The following is an 11,591-nucleotide window of genomic DNA, read 5'->3' as shown; positions in this document are numbered from 1 at the left end:
TCTCACGACTGGAAGCCCTAAGAATCGACCTGAAATCAGTCAAAAAATTGAAGATTTTGTGACTAAAAATTTACGCAGAAATAGGTCACAAAAAGGACTCTATTTGGGCAGAAACAAGCATAAAAAATATATAAGGAACAAAACCCCTCAAATGATTTGAAAATGAGGGAGGCGGGGAGGCGAAGGGTGTCAGTGACAGTGGCGAGTACGCGGAGAAGAAGTTTGTCCAAGAGCAGTAGAGATCTCTTCCTCCATCGCAGGTTCGTTTTCATTAGGGTTTGTGTTTGATCACTGAGTCACATGTTGAAGAGTTGTTACGCTCCGCAAGTGTACGGAAATATCGCAAGTAATATAAAAGATTATCGCATCCACAGGGACTGGAATAAGCACTAGAAATGTCTCAATGCGAATTAGCTAAACAACTATCCAATCGTTTCAAAAGCAAAGTAAAGGTAAACAAATCTAATATTAGAGATCAACAAACAAGAGTTTAGTGTTTTGGGTTATGATAAAGGGAGATTCTAGGAGTTTCGGTTTCTTTGTAAGATTTCTTGAATGTAAATGGTTCACCAATTCTTATTCCTCAATTGCCAAACATGTAGAAAGTTGCCGGTTCCCTCTTGCAATAGACAACCGGCTAAGGACTGAGAAATGTATCTAAATAGGATTAATTAGACATGAACCTACGTTGTCCTTACACAGAAGCGCACCTATTACTATGCCTTCCTCGGATATCAACATAGAAGCCCACAACTTATTAATCTATAAAGATACAAGAAGCTAATCATAGAATCCATCCTACTCTCTTGAATATTCCTATTTCCTCTTCAAGATTATCTCTCAAACGTCCTTACACGGGCTTGCACCTGTCACGTGGATCCCTCGGATGATCGAGTGAGAGTTTATCCTTACCAAGTCCATAAGAAATCCAAACAATCAATCAAGAATGAGAATTAAGCACAAACCACCATCAATCATTCAAGATCTAATTGATACAAGCAAGATAATGTCATTGAAACAAGAAAATGGCAAATCCATAAGAGATTACATCAATCCATCATACAAATACTCCCTTAATCCTAGAATACAAGATCTACTCCATGAATCGAGGAAGAAAACCCGAAAGAATAGAGATTACAAGCACTCCTTGAATCCCCAATCCAAGAAAACAAGAAGAGGGGAAAAGAGAAAACTTATCTACGAAGAAGCCTTGTCTTCGGATCCAATCCTCGCTTCGGAGCCGGAATCTCCAAGAACTCTCCTTGCCCAGAAATCCTCCCAAGAATGGGAGGAAACCACCAAATCTTGCCTTCTCCCAAAGGGAGATCCCTTTCAATTCATGAAGAAGGGTTTAAATAGAGGAGAATCCCCACACGGCCCGTGACACGGCAGTGTGAGATTCACACGGCCATGTCCTTCTCTGCCAAACTGCACTGCCGTGTGACTCACACGGCCAGGACCCCTCTGCTCTCTGGAAATGCTGCACGGTGGTGCACCACAGCCTGCTTGGTCTCTGGAAGTCTCACACGGCCGTGTAGATCCACACGGCCATGTAAGGCTTCTGCTCTGGTTGGCTTCAAATCTTGACACGGCCGTGCGAGGTTCACACGGCCATGTCATCTTTCTCTTCTGTTGGTGCCAAACTCCACACGGCCCGAGCTCCATACCAGTGCAGGGCCGTGTGAGGTACACGGCCCGGTGCTTTCTCCCTTCGTCTCCTCCAATGCATGCCTAAAGATGTAGATTCTTCACCAAATCGACTCCTATGTACAGAAAATGCACAAAAAATAGATCTCCGAACAAAAAGAGTAAATATGCTAAAAGGAAAGCTGGAAGTATAAAAATGCATAGATCAAGCATGCTCAAAGTATGTAAATGTGCGTAAAAACATGCATAAAAGAGTATATAATCTACGCACATCAACATGCCATGACTTAACCACTGATCTTGTCGATCCAAATTGAGATCAAATTATAGTCCTGGTGAACTTTCATATCTACCATCAAAAGTTTTATTACGTTAGCATGATCATGGAAACAAGTAAAGTATGGTTCAAGCATAAGAATCTTGTGCGCAGTGTAAAAGTAACTCAACACCCTTCAAGTTTCAATCCATGTCCTAGTCAAGTCGTCATCAAATTTGAATTCCTAATGTTTCCAGTGAAAGACAAGTAACCAGTGATAGGCACTTACTTACCATTCACTTGGTTCATATTTCTCAACTAACCCAAGGTCTCAAAGGTGTGCTCAATCTCAAGAGAAGCTAAACAGTCATTTCCCCAGTAACCTAACTCGGTCTCAAAGGGGTGACTTGCTAGATTCCATTCATGACAACTATTTTTTATATCCCTTATTGTTTTTTTATTATTATTTTTTATAAGTGTTTGCATTGTGCAAAACTTATTCACAAATGTACTTTTAGCACACATGTTGGGATATTTTGATTTTTCCAAATGAGCTTTAATAATTTGAGGCTCATCCAGTAACCAAAATGAAAGTTGAGAAATCACCATGGAAACCAAGTACTAAGAAAACAAGATGAATCATGACTATTTCAATGACATCAACTATTCAAGCATCAAGCACAAGTGTAGTGAAGATAAAATCCTTAAGGTTGAACCAAAACTAAAACTCATCACCATAAGATTCTTAGCTTATTAATGCTTCCCAAGATAGAAAAAAGAACTACACAAAGTTTACTAGTAGCATCATGCGAACATCATGAATCGAGACAATAATCGTGCTAACATTTCACTTGAATCCAAGAAAGCATATAAGTGAAGATTTGATGTTCTCAAAATTTTTTTTTTTATGCCATGATTATTTCAAAAACAAGCAAAATAAAGCAACAAGCAATGAAGATAAGAACCAACATGAAAAACTAATCAAAAACTAAAAACTGAAAACCAAACTAAACAATACATGACACCCCCCCAGACTTAAACTTTTCATCGTCCCGATGAAATCAGTATGGTGGAGGAGGTGGAGGTGGACGAGGGAAAGGAGGTCTACGACGTGGTTGGCCAATAGGAAAACTAGGAAAACCTGGAATCTCACCCAAGGATCTATGATACTCATATAAAGCATCAACTTGTTGGCTAGTAAGCGTCATATTCTGCATAAAATCTCTCATCCTAGCCTGATCAGTATCATAATCCTGCACAAACTCAGCCACTTGACCTTGAAAATTTCTCGTAAACTGAAAATGATTTTGTACCTCCCTAAACTGATCATCAGATAAAGAGAAGCGCCCCTCCAACATTTTTCGTTGGGAATCTTGCTTCTCATGAAGTGATTCTAGAGACGTACGAAAATCTGAAAAATCAAACCTAGAAGATCCCGTGCCATATGCAAAAGAATGCCTAGCGGGCTCCATAAAACTAGAAGGCTGCGGGTGTCCATATGACGAGGGCTCATGATGTGGCTCAGTGTCTCCAGGTATAGAAGGGTTATCCTCAGAATCTAACTCGGAAATTACCCAATTAGCCGGGTTACGAATAGTAGTTCGTTCAGGAAAAGGAAGGGGTAGAGGAGAACCACTCCTCCTAGGAAACGCGAAACCATTCTCATCCCGAACGATCATTTTCATAGCAAGACATGTATCAATATCAATCATGTCATTACCATGAATTATTTCCAACCCATCAACATCAAGATTTAAATTACAAGCTATTCGGGTAATCAAACCACCAAAAATAATTGATCCCGATGATGCCCTAGCTGATCTCAATAAGGTTTGAACAAAATGAAAACCAGAGTCAAATTCAACCTTATAAAGCATAGCCCATAAAGCATAAAGCTCTATCTTCTTAACCACCCCATCACTCTCTCCCCTACCAAAAATAGTTTTACTCATGACTCTATGTAGATACCTAAAGATGGGGTTTTGCATATGGGAGGCCTTAGCTCTTGAAGGCTCATAAGGTTGATCTAACCTAGTTATTGCATTCCAAAAATGATTCCAATTAAACCTTGGATCAAACCTACGAGGGCTACCGGTGGTTATTCCAAAACAAGAATTAAAGTCACTAAATGCCCATAGAAATTCTTGATTCATTAATCTAAAAGAGATTTTTCTAAAATAATCATCTTCATTAGTAAAATGGACATCCAATGAACTTAAAAATTCCAAAACAAGACGAGGATATGTAGGCAAATGTGTGTACATAATATCACTCCAATCCAAAAACCCAATCATCAAATCTACATCTTCCCTAATTCCAAGCATATCAAGAACAGTTGGGTCCATATATCTAGTACACACTATCTTTCTATTGACAAGAATTGCAAATCTAGTTACTTGATCATCATTTCTGAACACAATATTGAATTCATTGTCATTACCTTCGTTGCGTGAAGTCCTTTTGCCTTTGCCCTTCACTGGTTGTTTTCCTTTGTCTCTTGATGGCTCCTTCTCTTTGTCCCCACTAGATCCACCACCTCCTTTGCGAAATCTCTTCAAAATATTGGACATCTTGATGAGTTTAGATAGGGGAAGAATTATCTAGAGTTGTGGAACTCAAAGAACAAAACTTCAAAGAACAAAAGATCTTAGGTTAAGAGAACAAAAGTCCAAGTCTTAGAGAGGAGGAGAATCGGATCTAAGAGATCTTGAGAGATTAGAGAGGAGTTTTTAAGAAATTGGGAGAGAAAGATATGTTTTGGAGAGTTGGGGGTGTGCGGAACACGGCCAAGATCTGGCCGTGTGAGGTAGGAGGTAGACTTTAATAATTCTCCTACACGGGCCGTGTAGATCTACACGGCCTCCCCATCTTTGCACGGCCGTGTCTATGACACGGCCTATACCTTTTTCTCCTCGGGAGATCCCACACGGCCGTGTTTGGATGACACGACCCAAACACTTCCCTTCTCTGCAACCTTTGCCTGGCCGTGTATAGCACACGACCTGACTCTGTTTTGCACCTAACCTGAAAAAAAAATCAAAAGAATGCATCAAACTAAAAGAAATTACAATACAAATCAAAACTAACTAAAAGAACCCTTGGGTTGCCTCCCAAGAAGCGCTTGTTTAAGGTCTTTAGCTCGACCAAACTTAATCATTCGCTCCTTTTCCTCGCCCTTGGAGGACAGATATACTTTTCGTTTCTGTTGGGAGATCTTCTCCCAACGTCTTCCACCACATTGTCTCCTTCATTTGGTGGCCTTCCATGAGGATGGAAATTCCATTCCTCAAGTTTATAAATGCTTGTCCTGCTACAAGCATTTAAAAGAGACGAGACATGGTTAGAGATATTAGATAAATCATATTCCAGCTTTTCCTTACCAATTACCAAAGAAAGCTTATGATTTTTGACATCAATTATAGCTCCAGCTGTAGCAAGGAAAGGTCTTCCTAATATGATAGGAATCCTAGGGTCCTCTTCCATGTCCAACATGACAAAATCTGTGGGAATAACATTCCCATCCACCTCTACCGGCACATCCTCTATAATACCCAAAGGGTACCTACAGGAATGATCGGCAAGTTGAAGTGCCATAGTAGTAAGTTTAATGTTTTTGAGACCTAATTTATTACAAATTGAATAGGGAATGAGGCTAACACTCGCCCCCAAATCACAAAAAGCTTTTTCAAAAAATTCTTTTCCTATGTTGCAAGGAATATAAAAGCTCCCTGGGTCCTTCAGTTTTGGAGAAGTGTTCTTCTCAAAAATAGCACTACATTCCTCACTAAGCGCAATGGTCTCGACCTCTCCTCTTCTTCTCTTATTTGACATGAGATCCTTCAGAAATTTGGCAAATCTAGGCATTTGTAGAATAGCATCAATAAGAGGTACCTCTACACAAATTTCCTTAACCTTTTCTAGAAACTTGCCAAATTCTTCATCCTTCTTGAGCATTGTAAGTCTCTGAGGAAAAGGGACAGCTTTGCTCTGATGGTTCAGTGGAAGAGTCTCTTCAACCTCAATGGTACTCTCCTATTTAGCTTGAATCGATTCGGTATAGGAGGAGAGGGCTTTCTTTTGTATCCCTTTTGAGCGATCACTTGGGAGTCTCCCAAGGTTCATCGGCTCCTAAGCTCAATCCTATTTCAATGCTCCAGGATTCACATCAGGTTTTCCTGGAAGTTTTCTGGTGCTCGGATGATGAGGAAGCTAGTTGCAATTTGACTATCACGAATCTTTTGATGCTTTTCAGAATTATCCATTCTGAATGAGCTTTGCTATATCTTTCTTCATTTCATTTGAGTTGAGATAATTTCTAAATGAGATTTTTAATAGCCTTGTTATTACTTTGGATAGATTTATGTTGACTATGATTGGTGCTCACTTGCCCCATAGATGGTCCTTGATCTTGGTTATTTACGTAAGAAAAATTTGGATGACTCTTCCAATCCAGGTTATAAGTATTTGAGTATGGGTTGTTACGCCTTTGATTGTAACTCATGATTGCATCACATTGTTCAAGTTGATTGATTTGTGCAGTGATAGCTCCCAATGGACATGAGTCATTTGAATGCTCTGAACTCCCACATACTTCACAAGATGTACTAATAGCATTGACCATATTAGCACTAGTCCCCATATTCTCAAATTTCTTTGTAAGAGCGTCCAATTTTGCAGACAAAAGAGTGACTGCATCTACATCAAACTTCCCTGATGCTTTAATTGTTGGGTTTACAGAGGAATAGCCACCACTTCTTTCATTTGCCCATTGATGATGATTTTGTGCTACACTTTCAATGATTTCTTCGGCTTCATCTAAGCTTTTGTTCATAAGTGCCCCTCCAGCTGAATCAAGGGACACTTTGGTATGATAATTGATACCATTGTAAAAAGTGTGCAACACTAACCATCTTTCCAACCCATGATGTGGGCATTGTCTGAGCATACTATTATATCTATCCCATGCTTCAAAAAGAGATTCTGAGTCAGTTTGCTTGAAGCTTGCAATTAAATTCCTCATATGAGCTGTTTTGCTTGGTGGATAGAATTTATCAAGAAACTGTTGCTCACACTGCTCCCAAGTGGTGATGCTATTAGGGGCCAAAGAATTCAGCCATTGCTTTGCCCTATCTCTTAAAGAAAACCCAAATAATAATAATCTAACTGCATCTGAAGGAACTCCATTCATTTTCATGGTACCACATATTTCATAAAAGACCTCTAAGTGTTGATTAGGGTCCTCATGAGGTCCTCCACCAAATTGGTTCTGCTGCACCATAGATATGATTGCGGGTTTGATCTCAAAGTTATTAGCTTCCACTGAAGGTCTTGAAATACTAGATCGAAAACCTCTCGCATAGGGTGCTGCATAATCCTTAAGTGGTCTATTTGCCATATTCAAATGTTCCTGTTCTTCAATTTGCCTTTGCAGAATTCTTCTTTTATGGAAAGTTCTATCAATCTCAGGGTCAAAAGGAAAGAATTCCCCTGCAAAGTTAGATCTTCGCATACACAAGAACAAGATAGCAGATAGCAATTCGACACAAAAAGAAAAATAGAAGAATCAAAAATGCAGAATTGGGTTTGTACAAAAAGAATTAACAAGAAGTGAAAGTTATACAAGAAAGTGAAAAAAACAGAAATCTAATGATTAGTTACAACTATGCAATATGAAAGGAAAACAAATGTTATGTTTAGTCTAACTCAATTGATAATTCCTAATGTTATAGCGTAGTCCCCGGCAACGGCGCCAAAAACTTGTTACGCTCCGCAAGTGTACGGAAATGTCGCAAGTAATATAAAAGATTATCGTATCCACAGGGACTGGAATAAGCACTAGAAATGTCTCAATGCGAATTAGCTAAACAACTATCCAATCGTTTCAAAAGCAAAGTAAAGGTAAACAAATCTAATATTAGAGATCAACAAACAAGAGTTTAGTGTTTTGTGTTATGATAAAGGGAGATTCTAGGAGTTTCGGTTTCTTTGTAAGATTTCTTGAATGTAAATGATTCACCAATTCTTATTCCTCAATTGCCAAACATGTAGAAAGTTGTCGGTTCCCTCTTGCAATAGACAACCGGCTAAGGACTGAGAAATGTATCTAAATAGGATTAATTAGACATGAACCTACGTTGTCCTTACACAGAAGTGCACTTATTACTATGCCTTCCTCGGATATCAACATAGAAGCCCACAACTTATTAATCTATAAAGATACAAGAAGCTAATCATAGAATCCATCCTACTCTCTTGAATATTCCTATTTCCTCTTCAAGATTATCTCTCAAACGTCCTTACACAGGCTTGCACCTGTCACATGGATCCCTCGGATGATCGAGTGAGAGTTTATCCTTACCAAGTCCATAAGAAATCCAAACAATCAATCAAGAATGAGAATTAAGCACAAACCACCATCAATCATTCAAGATCTAATTGATACAAGCAAGATAATGTCATTGAAACAAGAAAATGGCAAATCCATAAGAGATTACATCAATCCATCATACAAATACTCCCTTAATCCTAGAATACAAGATCTACTCCATGAATCGAGGAAGAAAACCCGAAAGAATAGAGATTACAAGCACTCCTTGAATCCCCAATCCAAGAAAACAAGAAGAGGGGAAAAGAGAAGCCTTGTCTTCGGATCCAATCCTCGCTCCGGAGCCGGAATCGCCAAGAACTCCCTTGAATCGCCCAGAAATCCTCCCAAGAATGGGAGGAAACCACCAAATCTTGCTTTCTCCCAAAGGGGGAGAGATCCCCCTTTCAATTCATGAAGAAGGGTTTAAATAGAGGAGGGAATCGGGCGCCACACGGCCCCGTGACACGACCGTGTGAGATTCACACGGCCATGTCCAGTTCCTTCTCTGCCAAAGCTGCACGGCTGTGTGACTCCACACGGCCAGAACCCCTCTGCTCTCTGGAAATGCTACACGGCCGTGTGGTGCACACGACCACAGCCTGCTTGGTCTCTGGAAGTCTCACACGGCCGTGTAGATCCACACGGCCATGTAAGGCTTCTGCTCTGGTTGGCTTCAAATCTTGACACGGCCGTGCGAGGTTCACACGGCCATGTCATCTTTCTCTTCTGTTGGTGCCAAACTCCACACGACCCGAGCTCCATACCAGTGCAGGGCCGTGTGAGGTACACGGCCCGGTGCTTTCTCCCTTCGTCTCCTCCAATGCATGCCTAAAGATGTAGATTCTTCACCAAATCGACTCCTGTGTACAGAAAATGCACAAAAAGCAGATCTCCGAACCAAAAGAGTAAATATGCTAAAAGGAAAGCTGGAAGTATAAAAATGCATAGATCAAGCATGCTCAAAGTATGTAAATGTGCGTAAAACCATGCATAAAAGAGTATATAATCTACGCACATCAAGAGTGCATGATAGAGAGGCCTTTTAGTTGAGGCGGCAGCGACGCATATGGCAGAAGCGAACCTGAGGCCCATCTAGGATGGAAGGCAGTGGAGCATCTAGGGTTTTCGACGAGAAGATGCAGGAGGAAGAAGTAGAGGACACTTACTGTTAGTGGATTTCATGTCGGAGGTCTTGCCGGTGAGGGCGTCCTTAATGGACTCGTGGACTGCTGCTGCTCAATCGCGGCTCCGGTGAGCGAGAGATTGTGAGAAAAGATAAAAGAGGGATGGATTGAGAAGATAAATGGGTGGAATGCGGCGGCAGAAAACTTTCGGGGAGAGGGAAAGAAAAAAAGCGGGGCAAAAATTGGCGAAGGGGAAAAAACGGCGAAGAAAAAAAAACACCAGTATTCAACATCACTTAATCGACAACGACTTTTAAAAACTGTTGTCGTAATCCCAAAAAAAAGCGCACATAGACAACAATTTTCAAAAACTGTTGTTGTAGCATTTAAAAACCGTTGTCGTAGTCTTAAAAAAACATAAATAGACAACGGTTTTTAAAAACCGTTGTCGTAGGCCAAAAAAATTGCTAAAAGACAACGGTTTTTGTTAAAACCGTTGTTAAAAGGCAAAAAGACAACGGTTTGGTATAAAACCGTTGTCGTTTGAGTGTTGTTGTAAGGCTTTTTTCTTGTAGTGTCGTGTGGATCTATATGGTCATGCCTCTCTTGACCTGAAGAACGAGGATACAACGATGCTTAGAGGCAAGACCGTGCCTTCTATGGCCCATAATTTCAAGACATGATCGTATCCAGGAGACAAGACCTTGCTTTCTCAGATCTGAACTCCAGAGACCCAGCTGTGCCAAGTTGGCATGACTGAGACACGACTTATGTCTCATGCGGTTGTGCCTCACCTATAAATAGGGGAGTTCTCCCCCCTTTGAAGGTGAGGAGAGTTTTCTATTGGGGAGACTCAAGGTCAAGATCCATGCTTTATCTACTCCACATTCGACAATCTGAGGCCATTTTCGACATCTCTATCTTCTTTAGATGCAAGGATTGGATTCGAAGACCCGACATTACACTTGGATAAGCTTTCCTTCTCTCTTCTCTCTTGAATTGCTTAGGAAATTTATAATCTTAATGCCTTTGGATTCAATTGTCCTTGTCATGGAGTAGACCCACTTATTCTAGGATTAAGAGAGTAATTACAATGAAAGATTGATGTGAACTCTATAGATTTGTCAATTTCCCTTCTAATGACATGTTTATATCTTATATCCATTTGATTAAATATGTGTGTGATGTGTTTGTGCTTAGCTTCTATGTTTAATTGATTGGATGTATAGATCACTTACCTCGTAGAGGGAATGCCCTAGATCGTATGGCCGGGGGGTGGGGGGGGGGGGGTGGGTGGGCATGTGACAGGGGTATCCCTTTAACTGGACTTTCAAAGGCATCGTCTTGAAAGGGAGGGTAATTCTCTACACGGAAGAATCTAATTAGGCTTAATGGGTTAGTCCTTATTCTATGTTAATAGGTGTATTGTATAATCTAGGATTGTATAACTAAGGAACCCTAGGTGACCCTAGGTGACAAAGGGTAATCCTTTAATCGAACATCCTAGGTTATCTCTATTACCTAGGGACATCAGATAATCAAGGGAGCAACACTCTGACATGACCATCACAGGGGAGCATCGAGATTTATAAGTTAGACTTCCTACATTACATAAGGATAGAGGATAGGAGATGAACAATCCATAACATATTGATCAATATTACATTGAAACCGAACTCTTATAACATTCATCTTGACCTATTCTCCTCAAAACTCTCTCTCTCTTTTTTACTTCCTCAACCTTAGTTCGTAAGACTTTAACTTCGATCATCAAGTCATGTGAACTCACTAGTGCTCATAAATCCCCATGGGATCGATATTTAATTACTGAAGATGTAACCGTGCAGTTATGGTAACGTAACAATTACCAATTGATAGAAAATTCATGTCAATCAATTGGTATACCTAAAATATTTCCAATCCTAAACCCTCAAGTACATTGCCATTCGAAACCAATTACCTCATGCCAAACGAATCTCCTATTTCTTGCACTTTATATTTGAAGCTTCCTTATCTCTAAGTCTTCATCTATACTAGCATCCAATCTCGCAATCTGTTCCAGTTCCCAACTTTAGCCAAGAATCATGTCCTCGACCTTCTTGAACTTCTATTGCCTTACATTCAGTTGATGTGCGAAGATTATATATATTTTTATGCATACTTTGATGCACATCTACTTGTATTTCATGAGTATAAT

The 11,591-nt window shown here is 40.1% G+C and overlaps 1 non-coding gene across 1 annotated transcript; it reads left to right on the top strand.

Moving 5' to 3' along the window:
* The first annotated feature begins 6,819 nt into the window (after positions 1 to 6,819).
* On the top strand, positions 6,820 to 6,925 carry LOC122007563. Its single transcript, XR_006119035.1, has one exon. It is a non-coding gene; the product is annotated as a small nucleolar RNA R71 (small nucleolar RNA).
* The last annotated feature ends 4,666 nt before the right edge of the window (positions 6,926 to 11,591 follow it).

This window comes from Zingiber officinale, chromosome 7B, assembly GCF_018446385.1.
Source record: "Zingiber officinale cultivar Zhangliang chromosome 7B, Zo_v1.1, whole genome shotgun sequence".
Lineage (NCBI taxonomy): Eukaryota > Viridiplantae > Streptophyta > Magnoliopsida > Zingiberales > Zingiberaceae > Zingiber > Zingiber officinale.
The sequence above is the reverse complement of the archived record's forward strand: the minus strand, read 5'-3'. Positions and strand labels throughout refer to the sequence as shown.